The following is a 22,644-nucleotide window of genomic DNA, read 5'->3' as shown; positions in this document are numbered from 1 at the left end:
TAATGTGTGATGGCATGGTACAACTCTCCAATTGCAGGGAACTAGATTGAAGGTTCTTTTGGGTCCCATATTCCTTACCTTTTAGGTAACACTTTCACAGCACAGAGAATTAGAGTTGAACATACAGAGTCCAGGATTTTGTTCAGGGTCATTGTCCATGGTTTTCAGCAGTATTAGCTATATCTTCAGTTAAAAAAACAATGAGGTATAGCAATTTCAGTATAACAGCATGTTTGGTAAGATGAGAGCGCCTTCAACTTTCCCAGCACCCAGTACAAACATTTATATATTATTTTGTAACATCTTATGTTCTAGGTCATGTTTGAAGTTTAAAAAATGGAGATTGCAACTGAGGAAATTATTAACTTCATTTACCAGGTTTGTTTGCTGATGTGTAACTGCAGTGGGAATCAAAGAAACTTTATGCACTTAAACACAGAGCATCCAGTTCCAGCTGGCTGGGCCAAAATGGAGGTCAGCAAAGCTGTTTTTTTTTCTTGCATTTCTATGCTCCAGTAAGATTTCTTTGCCATACGTTTGGATTAGTAAAGTTAAAACAAAATCTTTTCAGTCTTTCTGATGTTATTAGAATTAGACTTTGGAAAGACTGAAAAAAGCCCTTGAACATGTACTAAACTCCATTGAAAGGTAGATCTGGTCCTGTATCTGCTTATTGCTTCTGTTATGATGAAGTATTTCACAATTTAGCAATCCTAATTTTAATGCTCCTTTTCTGAAATCTAAACTTTTAAAAAAGCGGCATAAGAAAAGACACAGAACATTCACTCTTTTCTATGATGAGGCCCTCTTATTGCATATACGAAGAGGAGCAAAATAGGCTTTTAGCAGATTAAAATGTAATTTTCAGTTGCTTAGATGCTGCAGAATTTGTTTTTCAGGGAAATAAAAGTGAATTTGCAAAGTGCTAAGCGATATGGTAAACATTCTTAAAAAAAACTCTGTTATTTTTAGCTATCTGTAAAAGCTTTGGACATTTGGGGTAAACAATTCAGCAAACAGCACACCATCGGCTTTCATGTAACATCAAAAATGTTAGTGTGTTTTCATTTAAAAATTAGATAAGGTTATTTTATTGTTGTAGCTGCATTTTTAAGACGCAGTAACAGGTATGTCAATACATTTTGTACAATTACGTAGTTATTCAGAAATACCATATGAAAAATACATAGAAAAATGATAAAATACAGCAAGAATGTGCTGTGTGCAGATTGGTTTGCTAAAAAAGTCTTATTTTACCTGATCATCCTGATTACTTCCAGGAAATGTGGTCTTTGGTCTCTTAAATATTTTTGATTACTCCAAGTTCATTTCTTAGAGAAGTGTCTGCAAAGCAAATAGAAGAGTTTATTTTTATGGCTGTCCTGATCAATTCTCCTGTGCTATTCCTGTGCTTATAATAGAATGGGTTTCAAACCATGGCAGCGCATATTGCTTATATTTTGAACTCAGTTTTTAAATATTTATTTTGAAACCCTTGTCAGATCACATTTTTCTTTTCTTGCTGCTCCTTAGAGATTCAGTTGTCTCACTCACATTTGAGTGTGCATCCCAGCCAAGCAGTCTTCTATTCAATGTGAACCAGCTAGAATGTACATTTATTTATATGTAAAAATGCAGGAGTACCTGAACTGGAGCCAATTTGAAGAACACAAGGAGTCTAGGATTAGAGATGGAGTCACAGATGGCTCACAAATTCATTGCTTTATAATCCTGTAAGGGGGTGTCAAGAGAAGTGTTCTGCCTCACTATCTACATGCTTCCAAGGACCTCCTTGCTATCACATATGATTAATTCATAACTACATATATTTATCATCATATCACCTGTTTGAAGAAGGCATTTACAAGATAAGGATCTAACATGCTAGAAAAATACAAGTGAGATCTAAAATGGAATAGTGCAAAGTCTCAGGGCATTGACTGGTAAAACTCTTCTGCCATCCACTAAGCTAGTATTTGTCTTAAGAAGCAGTACTCTGTACTGCTGAAGGTCTTTCCCTGCCTTCTCGTGTGTTTCTCACTACCTATTCAGCAACACTACCCTGTACCACTTCCAGAAGAGTGAGCTTTATTGTTTGACACCATTAATACACATGAAAGAAATAACATTTTAGCACAAATACCCCATGGGAAGTTGCAGATAGTCTCACTCTGCCAGAAACTCTAGCAGGAGATGAGTTTGAACAAAATGGCCTATTGCTCCTCATATTCTGTCCCCTCTTAGGGTTTTCCTGTTGATAACAGGACACCTTTAATGAGTTTCCATGTATAAGTTAATAAGTTATTAACTCTGTTAATACCTTTAATTTTCTTTTATTGATGATAGTGGAATAACATGCATGTTTGTGCATGTTTGAGGCTTGAAATTCACTATGTTATAGCAGAAGTGCAAAATGTCAGGTAAGACACGTAAATTGACATTGATTCATCGTCAATGTATTTTGTTTCAGTTTATCTTCTAGAATGCAAGAAAAGAAAGAGGGAGGATTACAGGGGAATAAAAGACAGAACTCAGAATGGGATGTGATGCCAGAGGTGGGCGGGTAGCACACACCACACGTCAAAGTTTGTTCTTCTCGTATTTGTCTAAATATTATGAATGAACATTTCTAAACTATTAATAGAGTGATGTAATCAATTTATACTATAGTTTATCAAAGGCAGTTACTTATTGCTGAGGTTAATTTATAATCGTTTCCTCAACATCTCTCTCACTCTGACTTTTATCTCTTACTACAAAAATAAGCAAGACAGATATCTTTTAAGACACCATGTAATTTGTCCCATTTTGATTAAAATGGTATCAATATGCTTCTAGTTTTTGTGGTCGTTGTTCAATCTAAACACTCACTTGGAAAAAATGACGCAATGAAAATTTCATTCTTAAATGGGGCCAGGATTTTGTTGTTTAGGTAGAAAGTAATACATGAAAAATTAAACTGAAATAGTATCATTATTCTGATAAGCTTTTTCACTGCTAATAAGTTATTGTTGATATATGAGAAGCATGCAGGAAAGTATATCTGCTCTTCAGGTAGATTCACACAGGTCTGACATTCATGTTACTGGAAGTCCACTCTTGTTTCATCAGTGTCCTCTTTCTGTATCTTCCAAAAAAAAAAAGTCATAGTTCTGCATTTGAACCTTGTAAGTTAGAAAAGATCGATATGGCAATAAAAGTGAAATAGATCAGCTGCATGAAAATACAGAGGAGTACTGTTGCCCTTTAAGACTGCTGAATTTCCTGTGAACTGTGGTCATGAGGCTGGTGGTTCTTTGGGTCATTCCAGTGGTGATAGAGAGGCTTTTTATGACAGCTTATCTTATGGAAAAATGCTCAGGCAGAGACACAGATCCACAAGAGGTGTATCCATTTTCTTGGCTTTCAGGTTGCATGAACTAGCCACAAACATTTGGAAAAAAGGAAAATAAACAATTGCTTAATCTGTAATGGTATTTTTCTTTCTATTAGTGCATCACACATAAAATTTTCACTCATGTGGAGTTGAAGAAAACTACTGCAGCAGTCCTGACGGGAATGGAAATAGGCCATGGTGTTTCACAACCAATCCTGCTACCAGATTAGATTACTGTGGCATCCCAGAGTGTAAAGGCCAGAATATGTACGTTTCTTCCTTCAATTCTCCCCACTATCTTCTCTATCATGATATTTATTTTCTTTTGTGAGATATTTAAGGAGGAGAGAATATTCATATTCTGTGTTTGTTTCATTTTGAATGAGGGATTTGCTTTACATGTGAATTTAGAGCATTTTTATTGATAAGGCTTCATTTGTTCTTTTGGACTTGTAGCATAACCCAGCCACTAAAATGTAGTTTGATAAAGTCCAGTTACTGTACATAGATTTGGCTTCTTAGGGTTGGATTTCTCTACTTCGCTGTACCCTGCAGTGCTCCTGCTCATACCTTATTCTTGCCTCTTACCCTCACTTTTTCCTGCTTTCTCCAACTTTGTTCTTCCAGCTGACTTTTCACATTTTCCTGTCCAGTGCTGCTGCTCATTCAATCTATCAAGACTATGCTCTTGAGCCTGGTGGTGTGGGATCATGTTCGTCTTGGTCATATTTCTGCCTGATTGCTGTTAAAAGGAAGTGCAGAACACCCTTCAGAAGTCCAATTATGTTTGAAAATATATTATCAGGGCAAAATCCTCCCCACAAAAGTCAGAGTATGTCTCCCCATAACTGGTCCAGTGCAAAAGCCCCCTGAAACTGGTCAGCATATTGAATAGGAGCCAGTATTAGTGGTCAGCTGTCAGTATACATAAGACAGAGTAGGCATGTTTAACTGCAAGTGCAAAGAAGACAAGTTGAAACATGAAAAACTAATCATATAAAGGCCAGCAAAAGACCCTGTTTGTTACAGGGTTTGTTGATCACTTCCAAAACAGTAGTTTATTGAAATAATATATCTCTGTTGTGAATGAACAGCAACATGGGATGATGTTTTATATGTGATGATAACTACCCAGTAAATAAGACTAATATTAAACAGGTTAGGAAAATACTTTATATCTTCATACAACAGCTGGTTTCAGATTTCTAGAATGCTGTTATTTCCACTCTATGTATCTATTTCAGGAGCGTAGATATAAATCATTATAGGAGCCCAGACGGTAAGAAGAGGCCCTGGTGCTATGCTACCACCAACATAACATGATGGCAGTATTATGGCATTCCTCAGTGTCCAGAGACAGCATCAAAAAACCCTGGGAAGATGGGGGGGGGGGGGGGGGAATGTGTGAAATACAGCTATGCTACAGAAACACAAAATATAATGGAAGGTCATCATTTGTGTTGTAAAAATCTCTCCTAAAACTCTGCTCAGTACCATTGAGTGTTCGTTGATCTTGTGTGCATGCTGCAAAGTTATCTCAGCCATGGATAGAAAGTAGGGCCTCTTGGTAACAGGAAAACTGATGCTGATGGTTTTACACTAGAGAGTTGTAGGTTTCTTTTAAAATGTAAGTAAATATAAGAACATACCAGTGTGTGTATGCAGTGAATGCAACTAAAGATATAATCAAAATACTGGCACCACATCTCCTTTTGGATGTATTGACAGGGTGGGCGGAAGGTGAAAATGAGGATGAAAGGAAAAAAAAATAGAAGGATAGCAATCAGTTTTTTAAAATCCTGCACATTAATCTCCTAAATGTAAGTAATGAAGAATTACATTTGAACAAATGTTAGAGCTGTATGTGAAGTTTTTGCTTCCCTGATACAAACAAATGCAGTGTGCAGAAGTGAAATTGAAATGCAAGTGCTCGTACCAAGTACCATCTGTTGCACGAAATTGTTCCAGACACCCTTACAAATGCCTTCTGGTCTTTATTCCCAAACATTCCTGTGACTGCTTACCAATATGTCTGATTTTTCTAACTCACTTTCCTGAAGGTTTTGGGTGTTATTATTAAAATTTATTAATTAAGGTATTGATTTCTGCTGTTCATTACAGATAGTGATATGTCAATGCAGTCTTCAAGACCAGAGGAGTGTTATCAGGAGAGACAGGCTTGGATTACCATAGAACAGTTTCTTTTACTGTCAGAGGAAAGAAATGCCAAGCATGCCACATCATCACAACAGAACAGCAAGGGATTTCCCAAATATGTATGTTTGTTTTGTGGTTTTTGCATTATGTTAGGCAATTGCTTTCTCCTTCCACCCAGTTGCCTTCTCTTTCCACCCAGTTGCCTTACAGTACTTTAAAGTAGAAGGGAATATCCTTGATAAAAAAAAAAAATTTACGTGTCCAAACGTTAAAAATTACCCTTTAGTCATGTTTTTGTTATACTCAAATTGTGGACTAAATGTAAATGAAGAGAGTCCTTTTAAATTGTCCTGAAAAAATTGAAGAGTTGTCATTACTCTTCAAGAACATACTGAAGCACAGCCATTCAGACATATGGCAGAATAGCTGTCTGCTTTCCAAAACTGTTTCTTTATAAATATTTGAAAGAGCTGCAATAGCCTTTAAAGTGCTTTAGGGAGCAATAGATGGAAGAATAGAGCAGTTCAGCATTTATCAGTGGCCGGGACAGTATTTCATATGGCAAAGCAATCACAATGGTTAGCAAGCCTGCCCTTCGTTGTAAACTGGAATGGAAACGAGAAGACTAATATAGTTAACTGATTCCTGTCTTCAACAGCTTTCTCATCTGTCATTTTTCCCTAAATCCTTCCAGTGTATCATTACTTCTTCCCACATAAATCTCTGTTCAAACCTGCTAACAGCTCATCTCTTATTTTCTATTCCATCCCAAATCACACTTTTTTGTTGTGTGTGAAAGGTTTCTGTTTGTGGAACTGTTGGAGACTTTGTCAGTGTTCTGATTTAAGATGAAGAAATTAATTGAGATCTTTAAAATGCTTGGGGAGAGGAAGAACGTTCCCTTCACTGTCCTATCCAGCTTTCATAGTGCAAACACTTATGTGAGGAAATAGTTCAATAGTTCAATTGCTAAATAGGAATCCCTACTTAAATTCACATGCATATGTGCTCATGGCTCCTTGGACCTAAAAATTATAGAAGACTCACTTGTTGTTTTCTCAGTTTCTGATAATAAAAAATAAAATCTTTTTAATTTTATGGTAAGCTCCCACTTGGGAAAGATACGGTTCAGTTCCAATGTGAGTGAAAAACAACCCGGTATTTTCTGCAGTTGTATATATGTTCTAATGAATGTCAGTAAAGATGAATACTACATCATTCAGGCATTACTCAGCCAGTCAGAACATTTGTACAGCCTCCAGTTATATCTCTACAAACATTTGCTAGGTTTTATCAAGAACAAAATGGACAGTTACGCTGCCTGCTGGCAAAATCCCTAGACTCTGTCAGCCCCCAGACTACATCTTCACCCTGTGGGAGACCACAATAGCCAGGATTGGTCAGAGTTACGCTGGGGTTTGGGCTAACAGCTTGCACAATCATGGATTAGTGTGCAAGTACAGACCCTGGCCATGTTTAGTTTACTAGTATAGATGTAGTCTTTGTCTCATCTTCAACAGACAAAACATGCTGATACTTGAAGTCATTACCAGATGGGCTGGAAGGATGAGGATCACTGCAAGAACATTCTAGCACTGGGATGAGTGTAGGACAAGGAAAAGACTGCTTGTATTTCCTACCAGCCTCATCCACGTGTCTCAAGAATCTGAAGATTTCTAGTAATACATCCAGTGTGGGACATGGACACAGATCACCCTCTGAGATGGGTTGTAGATATAGTGTTGAAATGAAGGCAGTCTTTTCTGTGTACTTCTGACTCAGTAAGAGACAGCATGATCCTGGCAGTATGGCAGGTCACACTAAAGGTCTGGCAAGAGTGGCAGATGATTTAGGATTAGGGAGTGCACCAGGGCAAGGGAGACGCCAGAAGGCACAGACAAACAAAAACCCTTGCCCTTCCTTAAGTTCACAGGAGCAAAACTCTCAATGAAAAGGAAGGGGAGGAGAAAGGTAAAATTTTCTGACAAAGGACACCGCAGCTAACAAAACATTCACTCTGCAATGGTACTTACTATTAAAAGTACTGCAATAGAAAAAAGTTCTCAAACTTAGTCTTTGTTCTGCATGTGTATTAATGTGCCATAAGTATTTATGGTTGTCCACCTAGTCAACTGCTGTAAAGTTGGAGGGAACTGTTCTGTGATCACTGCTGCCTTGTGGAGGATACATCCCCCTGCCTATAAAATGCACGTCTTCAGCACTTGTCTCAGATTCTGAAGGAACTTGTAGAAAGTGGATTTGACTGTATTATGGGTAGATGGTGAGATAGCAAATGCACTAAAAATAATACAGAAAAGATATAGGTCCAATTTCCAGCTAATATAGTGAACTGAGATCAAATTCCAAGTTTTGCACGTATTTGTAACCTAGTAACACCTTCCTAATATAAAACAGCCAGTACTCTTCCCTTGCAATGAACACCTCTGTCCTTCAACTCTGTAGTATGAAGTTCTTCATCCTAATGCACTGGGTAAGCTTATCTTTTTCTATCCATATTGCAAACCTGTAGAAAGTATATTGCTCCTAGGAGTTTATTTTTCAAGTTCTTTGGTCCTGAATATATTCACTGATTGCCTATATTATTATATGTATCTCAAGTTTCTCCTTGATTCACTAAGTAAATAAAAGTTCTTTGTTAGTATTTTTAGTTCAGTTTTTAATTTATTACTAAGGTGATGTATGCTCTACACTCCATCTAAAAGAGCTGAAAGGTACACAGTCCTTCCTTTTCCTAGCTGAAAGGTGCCTAGTCCTTCCTTTTCTAGCACTTGAACTACATGACTGCACACTACATGATGTCATTATTTTTTCTATTAACCAATCAGGAAGACACGCTGTAGGAAAAGACCACCTCATTACAGTTCTTGACTCCCAAATGATGTAAAAGATCTGTCCAAAGGTTAATCAGCCATTGCTAATAAAAAATAAACCCAGAGACATGATGAGGACTCAGGAGCCAGCATCCCTTGTGATCCTGGGTAGACCGACTGGATATGTAGAGACATAGTGCCAAGAAGTGCTTGGGGGCATGTGGGTGTAGGAATGTGAGCAGATAAAATTTGCGAGTGAATGAGTTTGAATAGGTAATATCAACTCCTCTGTTAAAGAAATCACCTTCTCCTTCCTTGAGTTTGTTACACTGATCTTCTGCAGTGCAGATTTCAATGAAGTACAACAACTGCTGCAGGTAAACTCATGTCAGCTGATAACCTGAGCTGCTGCAGAGGACTCACTGACTCCTGTTGAGCACCACGCTAGTGCTGCTGCACCATGTCAGGAGAGAAACCAGTATCTTTTATGGATTTCAGTAACCATGAAATATAATACATTAGCATACTATCTCAGACAAGCTCGAGAGTGTCTGTGCCAGATGCTGTTAAAGCTAATTACTTCAGCTGCTGTATCCTGTTGATGTGGCTACTCTGTTTTTTACTTCAGAGCAGAGTTCAAAGCTCTTTTGGATGAATCACATATCTGACAGAGAAGGGTAGAGGGAGGACAGGAATTCTAAGTGAAGAAAACAGTCTGACTCATTACATGCTGTTTGCAGAAATAACTTCTCACATTGTTCTATAAAAATATGAAATACAAGTATGAAAAGTAATGAAAAGAAATGAATTGAAGTATGAAATTACATGAAATATAAGCCCAGTTTTAGTTCATGTCTGTCTCTAGAGCATTTATGGCTTTATAGCATAAAGATTTACAATAATTGTGTAATAGGGAGAAGTCTTCCCTAGCCAAAGTTCAGGTCATGCTGTTTATTTGTCCTTTTACAGCTGTGGTGATATATTCACTCCACTTCTGTGCCTCCTTTTTGCACATTACTGATTAATGATGTACTATCACTAGCATATTCATATTTTTTCTTCTTCAGGGAGACAGTGATGAACCTTCAGTTTGCCTTGTCCAAGAGAGTTTTGTCTAATATGGGATCTTGGTTATGCCTCGCCAAAGAAACTTGGCCAGTTTCTAGTTAACACTTCTTGGTTGAAGAACGTGATGGGAGCCAACTGATCCTGGGAATGGACTGCCCTCTCCTGGAAAGCAGGATGCATATTTGAAATCACAGAATCATAGAATAGTTAGGGTTGGAAAAGACCTTAAAATCATCAGGTTCTAACTCACCTGCCATGGGCAGGGACACCTCACACCTCACACTAAACCATGTCACCCAAGGCTCTGTCCAACCTGGCCTTGAACACCACCAGGGATGGAGCATTCACAACTTCCCTGGGCAACCCATTCCAGTGCCTCACCACCCTTACAGTAAAGAATTTCCTTTTTATATCCAGTCTAAACTTCCCCTGTTTAAGTTTTAACCCATTACCCATTGTCCTATCAGAATAAAACACAATGCATTATAAATCACTGCAAACTAGCACTCTGATAAGTAGCCATACTGACAGCTCTTTCAGTATGCTCTTTCAGTATGTATTTCAGTGCATTCTACAATAAAAACGGGTGAAGTACACATTCAAAACATCCAGTTCTCTGATCAGCTGAATCTCACACCTGTTCCTAGGTCTCATAGAGGTTGTATTCTTCTAGGTCTTTTGTATTCTTAGTATTTTCACTAATATCATACATTATTATGGCCATACATTAAGATTTCTCTCAGGGGTCCCCATGGGTCATGAAGGTATCAAGCTAGATCATGGGAGACAGGCTCTCCATTGGTGGCTTTGGACTGTGAATGCTTTTCATTCAACAGTACATGGGTCTGGTAGTCTCCATGCTCTTGAACTTTCCTAACAGCCATCATGGCAATTGCAAAGCATGGGTTATTTTCACCTCTGGATGCTATGCAGGTGTGTCCTGGGTTCAGCAGTAGCAGTCATGTTTTTTCCTTTGTGTTAACTGGTGCAGTGCTGTGTTTTGACTTCTAGCTTGAGAGCAGTGTTGGTGAAGCCGATGTTTTCGGTTGTTGCTAAGTGATGTTTACCCTGACCAAGGACTCTGTGAGGCTCATGCTCTGCCAGGGAGGAGGGGAAGCTGTGAGGAAGCAGGGACGGGGAGCCTGACCCGGGCTAGCCGGGGAGGTATTCCATACCACAGCACGTCATGCCCGGGGTGGGGGGTAACTGGGAGTTACCCGGAAGGACAGGAGCTTCCGGGTGGAACTCGTTTTCTTGGCCGGTGGTATCGTATTCTCTTCTCTTGTTATTTTCCCTTATCATTGTTTTAGCTGATGGTAGCGGTGGTGATTTGTTGCTGGACTGTTCTTGTCTCAACCCGTGGGAGTTGCACTCTCTCGATCCTCCTCCCCGTTCCTCCGGGGGGGGGGGGGAGACGGATAAGGTCCGCTATTGTTGTCAGCTCGGCACCACTCACTGGGAGTGAGTGAACAAGTTACCTGATTGCGTTTAAACCACAACAGTTCTTTTTGGCGCCCAACGTGGGGCACGAGGGGTTGAGATAAGAACAGATCTGACTGGATTGATAGTCACTCGTCACAATGCTGATTTATTGGCTCTCAAGGTTGTTCCTCTTGATCTCACAGTTTCAGTATATCGTATCTTACGTCCATCCGCTATTTGCTATATTAGTGTTTTTCAAGTGTGGGGCTTGGGCTAAGGTTTTTGTCCCATTGTACTTTATGGTAATGACTTGTAATACAATAGAATCATTGATCATGAAACTGATCTGGTTTATGTTCCCAGTGTGGTCACCACCTTTATACTTTGGGAGGTATATGATGGAGGTGCTTAGCAATTACACATCTTTTTCTCCTTCTCAGGTGCTCAACCTGTGAAGGAGACATCCTTTTACCCTCCTAGTCGTCCCCCCAGACCATTTACATTTGAGAGTTTTGAATTTTTTGAATGGCCTTTTAATGCTGTTGAGACTTGTTTGCTGATGGTGATGGGAATCACCATGCTAACACGCATACAGAGTGTGTTTTGCCCACTACTGATTTCAAGAGTTAAGCAGATTCAGTGGTTTAAACCCAGTCAGGTAACTTGTTCACTCACTCCCAGTGAGTGGTGCCGAGCTGACAGCAATCAAGGTCCGTGTCCGTCTCCCCCCCCCCTGCACCGGGGCTCTCCCCTTCCCCGCTCCCGGAGGAACGGGGAGGAGGATCGAGAGAGTGCAACTCCCACGGGTTGAGACAAGAACAGTCCAGCAACAAATCACCACCGCTACTATCATCTAAAACAATGATAAGGGAAAATAACAAGAGAAGAGAATACGATACCACCGGCCAAGAAAGCGAGTTCCACCCGGAAGCCCCTGTCCTTCCGGGTAACTCCCAGTTACCCCCCACACCGGGCATGACGTGCTGTGGTATGGAATACCTCCCCGGCTAGCCCGGGTCAGGCGCCCCGTCTCTGCTTCCTCACAGCTTCCCCTCCTCCCTGGCAGAGCATGAGCCTCACAGAGTCCTTGGTCAGGGTAAACATCACTTAGCAACAACCGAAAACATCGGCTTCACCAACACTGTTCTCAAACTAGAAGTCAAAACACAGCACTGCACCAGTTAACACAAAGGAAAAAACATGACTGCTACTGCTGAACCCAGGACAAGGTGGAAGCGAAGAGTGAACAAAGAACCCTTCAGGTTTAGAAGTTGATAGTCAGTGTTAGGCATGATTTCCCATGGGTAGGTGGAAATGTCCTGTTCAGATAGTCAGTGTTAGGCATGATTTTCCCATGGGTAGGTGGAAATGGAAAATACTTTTTGTTCATGTTTGTGTATGGCAAATTCAGAAGTACTACTGAGTCTGAGAACTGGAGTGCCCACGGTGTAGTAACATATATGAGATGGCAAGCTCAAAAACTTCTCCATTTGGTAGGTTGAGGCAAGTCTGCAGAGCTTTTCAGCACTGCTGCTGACAACAAATGACAATGAGAAGTAAAAATGGTGTCAGATCCTTAGTATTCACCTTGTCTCAGTGTGTGAACATCGGAGGTACAGTTTAACTGCCCCCAAACAGATGGCTAGGGCAATTTAGAAATCTTCAGGTCCTTAAGACATGTGGATAGGGCTGGTAGGAAAGCTACAGGATATGAAGGAGACTGAGTCCTTTCTGAAGTGGCAACTGCAATCCCCGTAGAATTACCTAGGCAGCCTAAAGTGATATTAGAGGCTTTGCTTAAACGATCCCAGTCTAGCTGTAAATTTTCTGCCCTATTTGGAAAGAATTTATAGAATTATAGAATCATGGAATGGTTTGGGTTGGAAGGGACCTCAAAGATCATCTAGTTCCAACCCCCCTGCCATGGGCAGAGACACCTTCCACTAGACCACATTGCTCAAATACGTAAGAATTTCTTGGAGCAGTGACTACAACTTTAGAAGCACCTTTTCACCTACTTTACTTGCTGGAAGGCACAAGAAATGCTTCCACTCCCCACTTCTCTGACCAGTAAATAGGGTGGAAGTGAAGAATATGCACCATGTCAAAGCTAATGAAGGGTTTTCCCATTAGCTATTAAGATACATACATTTTACTGCTCCATGATAATTTAAAACTTGCAACGGAGGAAAAGAAAACAGAGAAGCTGTAATGCATTTGAGTCTTTGCCATGCCCTATAATGCTAAACTAAAGAAAGAGCCATCAGATCTCAGTACAGCTATTTTAATGTTTCATTTTGCACTGGCACATTCTTCCCTTAGTTGCCCAATCCATCATAGCTATCCCTGTATCCAACTATTACTACTTCTCCCACAATATATCATAAGTAGCATTGCTTTTATTTCTGACAATATAATGAAGTATCATATTTAAGAAAAAGACTGACAAGCTGTCTAGAAATGACAATACACCTAGAAAATCATCTGCTTTCATAGTCCCAGGAAAAACTTTCACCATGTGTTTAAATAACAAGCACCCTGGACCAGATTCAAATATCCATTGCACAGGGCTTTCATCATCCTTCTCCTTAGAGAGCAGAGAATAGATAGAAATCATTTTTAAGGACTTCAAACTGTTTGAGCAGTGAATTTTGCTGTCTGTGGTTCAGCCACATTAATCTACTTTTTTTAAAGATGCGTGCTTCATTAGTTTTCCTGCAGAGTCAACAAAGATATCAAAGGCCAGCCTGACTCTTGTTTTTCCTCTTCAACATCTGTTTTGCAAATTCCAATGAGAAAACCTTTATTGTTTGCAACAACACGTATGGCAAGAAGAGTGCTGTATCATCCCAGTCCTAAAGCCAATTTGGCTGTGTAATATTATCTGTTAAAAAGTTGTCTTTTATTCCATGTCATCACATGTTACTTTTGCTGATTCAGTAGAGCTGAAATGCTTTTGAGTAAATACCACAGTTATTTCCCACATTGAATATTCTGTACAGATGAAAAAGAGCAATTGCATAGTTATTCCCTAAAAATGTGTGTAGAAGGTATTAGATTTATTATAGTAAATGTACATTGTACAGTAGAAAAAGAATAATGGCATAGAACAGGTATTATTGTTTTATAACAAAGTAAAACCCTAAAAGTTGTTACCATGCTCATTATCTTGACAAGAGCTAAGCAGATGGTATATACCAGAGAGAACATTACTGCAACAGTTTGTTTTCTAACTGAACAACCAAGCTTGTAGGTTTTTATTGTTAAAAGTATCCACTTCATATGCATATTTATATGCAATATTCATTAGAAGACATACCCAGTAGACTCTGATTATCTTATTTGATTGAATAGCACTGTACTTACATCACTCATATTGTTAGAAGAGTAGCAGTAGTCCAACATGAAGTTTGCAAGTGTCTTGACTTCATTGTCTCATAAAGATGCAAGGCTAAAAGTTCTCTATTACTTCACTTAACAAAGCTTTCAAACTCAATGCATGAAGACATTACAAAAGTAACTGTCCATACCACTCCCCTAAAAATATTACCCCTGTTTCATCTTAATTGCTATTGTCTATGGTTTCACATGTGCTGTGCTTAATAATCTCACAGGTGTATATTAGAAACTGATAAAACGTCAACTAGATCTTTCATTTGTTTCTATGTTCATTTTTTCTGCTATTTTTGCTATGAGACTACATCTAAATAGCTGAGATAAAGTGTGTAGATATTTTTCCTTTTTTTTTTTTCTCATATGAAAATCATAAGAAATGGAGAGATGAAATTACTTGGAAAATCAGAAGAATTTGACAAAGGGTGATTTGCTTACCCAGGCTGTTTTTAGCATCATTTTACAAAATTCAGTAGAGAACTAGATAGATTATTTCTTTTTCTGACTGTAATTTTTTCCATTCTATTTTGCCATTAGGGCAATGCAATGTATTATAATAGGCTGCATATTTCTCTGTTATATCCTGGTTTAGAAGGCACAGGATGCATAACTCTGTAGTTTTAGTTCTTTATAGAAAACAGAAATATTTGACAGGTCAGTGCTATATTAAGGATTTTATACCTTCCTCATAACCCCTTTCTCCAAGGTAGGGGTAAGGATACTAGAGCCTCAGGAACTAGTTTTATTATTCAATTGAGTTGTTGTGTTGTCAGTCTCACCCTTGCCTGTGAACCAAGTTTTCTGGTTTATCATAGTTCTAAATGTGAAATATGCAAATACTTTTTATAAAGATTCTAGAAAGTTCCTGGTGGATTTAAATGTAGTTAAAAAACCCAAAACCATTATTGTACTTATTTCTTTACAGGAGCTACTGTATATAAGCCACAGTATTGTTCAAAACACTGTTTTGTTCTTAAAAAGAAATTTTCTAGCATTATCCTCTTTCAACCAGATGTTCTTGTTTAAAATGTTTGGATTAAATCCAGTCAGCAGTTTGGTGTTCTGCGCATGAGATCACTTCCATTAGGGACAAAGTAATGATCTGTTACAAATCCTATTTTTCTTAGAAAATTAATAACTTAAAATAAAAAAACAAAAACACAGCACTGAAATAGTTCTAGTTGATGTGTAATTTCAAGATTATATCAACAGTGTTGGCTTCTGTATATTTCTTATAAAATGGAATTAAATAGCTCAGATTAGATCAGATTTTAGTAACCTGAGTAGACCTATACAAGACATATAGGCCTAAAAGTAAATAATATGCTCTTAAAGTGCGTATGGACCAGCCTGCTCTGTCTCACCCTTGTCTTGATTCTCCTACTATCATCCTTTATTAACTCAGCCTATCACCTTTATCAGCCCACCTGGCATGGCTGGAAAAACTAGATGAGCTTTTAGACAGAAAGAAGGGCTTGTGTGCACAAAAACACATTTAATTTTTCCAGTTATACTAGTTGATCTAACACAAAATGTTAACTCCATCTATAAACCTTGTCTTCCCCATGACCTTATGCCACCATCACAGCAAGAACAAGAAAATAAGAAGCCTTTATTTGCATGGAGTAAAATTCTCTTCTGAAGGATTCTCAGTCCACAAAATTATTTCCACCTGTTTAGAATATAACTGAACTGGTAGACTTTTCCACCTTACTTGCTCTGATTCAGTGAAACTGACAAAAACATCCCAAAGTAGATTTAGTTACAGAATAGTTCATGTTAATGCAGATACTGCCCATGCCCTGCCCAGCATAAGCTGCACTTCTATGTACATTATTTACTCCTATATTTATATCTTTATGAGGGTTTTAATGATGTGGTTTGGCTAGCAAAGCTTTCCAAAGGAGCTCTAGCCATAGCTTAACTTAGACTTCTTGCTTAAGATGCACATAGATAAATCGCTATTCTGATCACTAAAAGTAGGTCTGCTAAAAGTGGATGAAAAAAATCCTGCTTGTGCGAGGAACAATTCATTGAATAAGCCACACAGCCAAGCTGTTGAATTTTAAATAGTTTTCCAATCCAGCTACATGCTCTATTTGCCAAGCATATTATCATAACAATACCAAATATCCTTGAATGTGAATGAAAGCCTGGATGCTGCTTCAGTATAACCCAATTTCCTCCCTTCTTTTTAGCAGTAGATAAGGTCATTGAAAGAAACGACATTTTTCAAACACAAATAATTACCCTGTGTAAAGGGTGATTAAAGCCAATATGCTTTCTGGACGGATTTCCAACATGGACAGCTAAATCTGTTTCTAGCTCTCTAGATCCAGCGGTCTTGTTTTGCTCTGTTAATGTGAAGTCCAGGTGCAGCATAGGAATTGCATTTGCACAATGCCTTAGAACATCAAGGACTCTTTCACAGGGTACCTAAGCATGCATTTAATTTGCAAATGTAGGGCTAAACCTTAAAAAGGCATTTGCAAGCCTCCAAATCTGGAAGGTTAGCACATGATTAAGGGGCCACACTGTAGAGCTCATGCTTTCTTCAGCATTGCCTTAGTGTCACCAGGTTTGTTCCCACACATGGAGGCATGATTGCAGGGTAAGAGGAAAGGGATATTTGCTGTAATTGTCCAAAAGGACATCTTCTGCAATGTTCTACCTTTAGGTAGACAGATCTCTCCTTCCTCTCACCCTAGGCAGCCAATTCAGATCTTTTCTTACACAAATACCTCCTCCTTATGTCTATAGCTAAGAAGCAGCAGAGCTAAAGGTTGTATTGTTTCAGTCTCCTCCAGAAAAAAGCATAATGTCTTAAGAGGTAAATCTGCATAACCCGATAGTCTGAAATTCCAGAAGCAGGGAGGAGGCTGGACAAGAACCTGGGCAACAGTTGCACAGAGGATTGTGGTGCTGGGAAGCTTTTTTGCTAGCTCAACAGGGAAGAACGTGGCATGACCTCGTGTCAGAAAAGGAAGGAGAAAATAAAAATAGTTCATTACAGCATGGCTTGGCCAGCATGTCCTAATACAAAGGCCAGTAGCTTCTGCCTGTAAGAATTTAACGTCAAGTTGTTTCCAAGGAAAATAAAACTGCTATTAAATGGGACTTTATCCAAAAGCACACAAGTGCTTTTAAGAAGTGGAACAGTTTCAGTTGTTGTGATTTCCTAAAAACACATCCTTTACAGGAAAGAAAGTAATAAGTTGTTTTGTTTTTTTTTTTTTTATTTCTAGAAAGCACAGTTGCCAGCAACATGAACTGAGTTTCAGGTTTGTTGCAGGGCAGGAGCAGAGGATGTCTGAGATCATTTTAGGCTTAATGTTACAACCGGACAAATAACATATTCTCTTCATTGTACTAGACAAAGTTAGCTCCTACCTGTGTTCCAAGCTGACTGTTGACAGTTCATTTAAATTCAATGTATGCAGTTGCCACATTTGGTTTGTACTTATTTTATGCTAGTGAATTTCAGTAACCAAGAAGTGACCTGTTACAACATGTGCAGCTGATCACTGCCACATCATCAGGGGGAAAGGAGAGGTTTGGGTGGGAGAAGTTCCCCGTAGATGAGAAGGAGCAAGATTCCCCTCAAAGGGAAGCCCAGATTAGGACAGAAAAATAAAATTCAACATAATACCTGAGAAATATGGAGGAAACAAGGCAAATGTATGGGTAAGCATCCATACCGTGGGCATGTAAGATATTGTCCAGCATTGTAGCTTGCTGTGTTCTTATGTACAGTTTTGACATTTACTTTAAACACAATAAAACATGTACCAATAAATGTCATAGCAGATTATTATCTCTTTGCTTGGTGAAATGTCTCTGCAAATGTGTAAGTTTTTCTCAAGGGCTGTAAGACTTGATTGTGCCAGTGCTGCCTGTGCCAGTCCAGCTCCCAGCCCTGCACCATACAAGAAAAATCACAGTGGATGTAAGCATGGAAAAAATCAGGAATAAAGGCCCTATTGGTCCTATTATGCGTCTGCATGGGCAAAGATAAGAGACAGTCAAGTGTCTTGAACTTTTGGTTTCTCCGTTGTTATAAACTGCTTTTGCAGATTCTTCTGTATGCAAATGACTGACCTTGGACTCCTCCCCATGGGAACAGATGCCATCTTGGTCTGCGGAGAGCAGGAAGGGATGTAAAAGGCATGAAATTGAAAGGACTTCTTCTGGACAGATGATGTTTATAATAAAAGAACTGAGCTGTGCAGAGGAGAGGGACGACTCAGTTGTGAGTGCAAGACAGGGAAATAAGCTCCTGTTACCTCAGTTGCCTGGTCTGTAGCCAGAACCCTGGCCTGGGGGCACCACCAGCCCTGACTGTCCCTGCCTGTTTGATCTCCTGCTCACATCGTGGTGGTCTCCAGGTAGTGATTCCCACAGTGGGGAAGGTGGCAAGTCAGCCTGTACAGGAGCGGGTGCACAGGAAGTGTCTGTCTTGTTCAGGTAAGGCAGGTGGGGTGACTGGCTCAGCTCTCAGCGAAGCATCGTCCCAGCCAGCTGAGCAGACACTTTGTCGACTTCAGGAGCTGTCACATTCTACATTCAACCCAGTAGTACTTATGCTGTCTCCAGCTCTGTCTGAGCATGATTCCTACAGCAAGAGTAGGAGAAACGTGGAGTCATCCTGAGACAGGCTTTTTCCTGAACTACGTTTCTGGAAGAGAGCCCTTAGCCCTAGGTTTGCCATCTGCCAAGAGGCAGATCACCTACTGTGCTAGAAGACCATCATGTCTAGCTTTGTTTGCAGTTATAATGCAGGTGCTCGAAGACCCTTCACTTCTAGGTGAAGGATAAACATGAGCAGCATGGGGGACAGCAGGGATGTAGCCCTTCTTGCGTTGCTGGTGTTCAAGCTTTGCTGGGATAAGGAGCAGCCTGCCTGCTACACCTGGAGCAAAACTGGAAGGGTAAAGTTTGGGGCCACATGGCACAGGAGTCACCATAAGACTATGACTCAGGGGAGGGCTGTGAGACACACCAGTCATCTCAATAATGTCAGCTCAGATACTTGTTCTCAAACAGCTTTTTGAGCCACTACTGTCACGCACTTACTTGCTTTAGCAATGCTGAAATTGATCATTAATATTTAAAGAATATGTATTAGTTATGTGAATATAAATTAATAGGCACTGTGTTTTACTTGAGGTCTTCTGTATGTAGGTCAAATTTAATATTGCATCAAGTTGTCTGAATGCTTTTCAAAAAAAGCCTGCCATTATATTCTTCAAGTAAACATAATCCATCATGCAGAGGAAATACTAGAAACTATTAGGCTTGTACTATCCTGGTTTATCTTTTGCAACTCTTCTGTTCTACTTGATACCCTGCTAAATTCTCACATGCTGTAAAATGTGAAAGAACTACACTACAGCAAAAAGCTTTAGATTAGACATCAGAAAAACCTTAACAGTAAGGATAATTGTGAGCTGCTTTCCTGAGAAGGGTGTGGAGTTGTCACCCTGGGAAGTTTTATCCTGTGGTTGTCCAAGCAGCAGTCAGGAAGGACATGGTAGAGTTGATTTTGTTTGAGTGAAGGGAGATAGACTCAGTGGCTTCTGGGGACCCATTCCAGCCCTTCAATTGTTATAGTAGAGGTCACAAATTCACACTTTCAGTGTATGCAGTACATTTCAAATTAAAGATTCAGTATTTTGTATCCACGTGCAGAGGAAAATATGGGACCAAACAATGAAATGAGCTCTAGGCCTGTGCCTCAAACCTTCCACAAAGGTAGCAAGCTGTAGGGACCTTCAGTTTTGGAAGGAGTTAGGCCTAGACAACCAGTTGTTTATGACTATTAACAAGGACTTTATTCCTCTGAGTATGCTCCATCAGAGTACTCTGTCCTTTAGGTTGGTCTCAATCATACGCCAATATGTGCAGGTTAGAGAGACTAAAGTGAATATTGGTCTCTAATTTAGCAAGGTTATTTAGGACAAGATGTTTTTCTGAAGCATTTGTTATCTGATAATTCATAATCTGGCTATTCTGTGAAAAGAGCTTTCAGCAGTGATGGGAGCGTGCAGGTAATGCCTGTGGTGCTGGCGCTGAGAGCCTGGGTGGATGAGCACCTGAGGCGCTAGAACAACTGCTGGGTGGGAGCCAGCTCCCCAGTTTGGTGGGTGCCAGGAGGACACAAAGTCTCCATCACCAGCTGCAGGAGAACTGGCAGAGGCCAGAAGATCATGCCTGAACATGTCTGACTTGCGTGCATGTCTCGTCATAGCTGGGGGGCACTCCAGCTAAGAACAACTGAGCTGTCAAGGTGAGGCAACTCCAGAAGTTGCTATTATATTGTGAAAATCAGGTGCAAACCAGCTGTACTCAGTGTACCGCCGGGGCATGGGGAGCTGCCACTTGAGTGAAATGATGTTGCTTTTAGGCTTATACTGGAGATGTTTTGAGAAACGAGATTTCTGAGTGTTCCCAGAGTGGTTTGGAAGAGATTTTTCTTCTTTCTCTGAAGAGAGCTATTCTGCTCAGTCAGTTCCTGGGGCAAGGACTCAGCGTGCTGTACGCTTCCCAAAGGAATCAAAAGTGCTCTAAAAGATGACCTACAGCACTGAATTGCAGCCTGCCAAGACAGCAGGGCATGTAGATATAGCCAAAGTGATTAATGGGGACAGCAGCTGTGGGAACTTGAGTACATAAAGCTCTGGGTTCCTGGAAATGCAGCATTTCCTCTTTTCATATCTATGAGCTATGGGAGATCAGTGGAGAAGGAAGGCAGAAGGTGCAAAAGCCATCCTGCAGAGAAAAGAGGATTGCTTCCAGTGGCTCATGGTAAGTTGCAGTACAGCTGTTTAGGTGTCACAAATCTAGTGCATAGAGTTAAAGAAAAAGACAACAAAAAAGGATTTTCTATTTCAGCCCTCATGGTGTAAGAACACACACAGACCCAAAATGTTCACCAGATGTCTATCAAACTTGTTCCTAAAACTTCCAGATGGGAAGATCCCACTACCTCCCCAGGCAAAATTCCAGTGCTTCACTCTCCTTTGCATGAAAGAGATTTTAACGAGAGTTAAAGGACACTGCTCTCGTTCCCCGTGGAAACCAACTTGGGGCTGGGAATTCTGTGACTAAACATGGAAAAGTACAAAAAAATAAACAAACTGGCCAATCAATACAAAGGCAGTGCCCACCACTCACTGTTCTCCTTGTTAGCTCTGGTCGTTCATCTCTCACTTGCTACTCCTACCAATGTATCTTTACCAGGAAAGGAAAATTAGGGAAATTTTCTCTAGTACTTTAGAAGCTGGCTCTTCAGAACAAATTTGCATCTGATGGGGAAGCAGTAACACCGGTGCATAGTACAGGGGGATTAAAAACCGTGCAAAGCCTGTATAAAAGCCCTCTGAAGTCGGCAGAAATATTTATATTCCACTGACAGAAATTACTGAATCAGTGCTTGGAAGTACGTCCTTGATTAACTGACAAGCCTCCTGTTCATCACTTCAGGAAAGCACACGCTCTAAGCCAGAGAAGCAGAGCTGCATGATGTTCCCTAGCGAAGGTGTAGAATGAGCAATAATGTACACCTCTCTTTCTCCAAGGCGAAAGCCTAATGCAGGTATTTTATAATCTGACACTTGTTCAAATTCTGTTTTGTTCTGATTACTGTGCAGTTCTACGTTTTTCCAAATTAAGAACACTAATTTGAGGTCAAAACTCATTTATTCATTTTATCCATATTTATTTTCCTTTTCAAGGGAGCTGTTTTTTTCTTCTCCTTTTTCTAATTTAGATGAAATCTGCACAAGGCTTTCACAAAATATGTGTGCGTGTGTGGAGGGGTGTTTTTCCAAATAGGTGCCTCTATTTTTCACTGAATCATAACCTTGATTATGTTTTTCAGTTTCTCACAGTGATAATGTTACATTTGGCTTTTTTCCCTTGCTCTTTCCCAGTATTTCACACTTGCATGCTGCCTTTCTCACATGAAATACAGCTTTGAGAAAATAAAACTTCTGAACTATTGATATTGCATAAATTCAAGTGAACCAACTTTAAGCCTCTTGTGGTAGGAAGGAAAAAGGGGAGCTGAGAAAGAAATGCATATTTGAGTAAGACAAATTTTCATATAAGCTAGTGCTGTGATATGAGTAATGAAAAAAATAAATCCCTCAGGATTTTTTCAAGTTTATGGACAAGTATCCCCGGCCAATTTGCCTTGAGTGCTTACTGCCACTCTACGCTGGGGATTTAATGTCACCCGTTGTCAAAAACGTATCATCTGCTGCACCCTTCTGGACGTTGCCAGCACAGCACATTCGCCAGAAAATCGCAAACAAAATCAGGCAGGATTACGGAAGAGTTTTCATCCGCAAAGATGTGGCTTCCATTGTTTCTAATAGAAAATGGGCATAAAAATCT

The 22,644-nt window shown here is 39.8% G+C and overlaps 1 long non-coding RNA gene across 1 annotated transcript; it reads left to right on the top strand.

Annotated features, from left to right (window-relative positions):
• Positions 1-3,496: 3,496 nt before the first annotated feature.
• LOC130597932 (uncharacterized) lies at positions 3,497-18,048 on the top strand. The gene is made up of 2 exons (XR_008971886.1): positions 3,497-3,643; positions 17,493-18,048. It is a non-coding gene; the product is annotated as an uncharacterized LOC130597932 (long non-coding RNA).
• Positions 18,049-22,644: the final 4,596 nt, after the last annotated feature.

This window comes from Pezoporus wallicus, unplaced genomic scaffold, assembly GCF_028554395.1.
Source record: "Pezoporus wallicus isolate ANWC-B61680 ecotype Strahan unplaced genomic scaffold, APGP_CSIRO_Pwel_v1 scaffold_6362, whole genome shotgun sequence".
In the NCBI taxonomy this organism is placed as follows: Eukaryota; Metazoa; Chordata; class Aves; order Psittaciformes; family Psittacidae; genus Pezoporus; species Pezoporus wallicus.
This window is presented reverse-complemented; position numbering and strand designations above follow the sequence as displayed.